Raw genomic sequence first — 599 nt, 5'->3', positions numbered from 1 at the left:
CTCAAAAAGCACTTAAATCCATCAAGAAATTCTAGAAATTGTTTCAGCCGTCCGATCTTCATCTAAAGGATCCAATTCATCTAATAAATCAAGCTGGGAGCGATTCTGGGCCGTCGGATCACGATCTGGGTGAAGCGCTGCCGTTGGATCGCGCTGCAGAGATGGGATCAGGTCGGATGCATCGCGGACCGTCCGATCAAGGCGTTGGAAGATTTCGTCCGTTGGATCGCGCTGCAGAAGGATCCCGTGTTATCCTAGTGTTTATTGATTCTTGCAATTGCCTTGATTACGGTTGGATCTTGACCGGCTGCGATGGTGGCCGTCCGATGGTGCAAAAATATGGAGCGTTGGATCTTGATCAGAGAAGATCGGACCATCGAGTGATGTGAAGTTACCAGGTTGCCCTTCGGACCTTCTTCTCTCTCCTCATGAGCCCTGGACCGCGCGCGTAGATCGGGCTCGCGATGCGTTGCGGTGAGCCGAGACTCGCTGATTGGCTGGTTTATGGTGCACCGATGGATCCATGGTCCAGACGCTTGTTGTTGTGGACCAGGCGGCTAACCAGATCACCAAATCAGTTGATTTTTGATCAATTTTGA

Source organism: Elaeis guineensis, chromosome 4, assembly GCF_000442705.2.
Source record: "Elaeis guineensis isolate ETL-2024a chromosome 4, EG11, whole genome shotgun sequence".
Classification (NCBI taxonomy): domain Eukaryota; kingdom Viridiplantae; phylum Streptophyta; class Magnoliopsida; order Arecales; family Arecaceae; genus Elaeis; species Elaeis guineensis.
The sequence above is the reverse complement of the archived record's forward strand: the minus strand, read 5'-3'. Positions refer to the sequence as shown.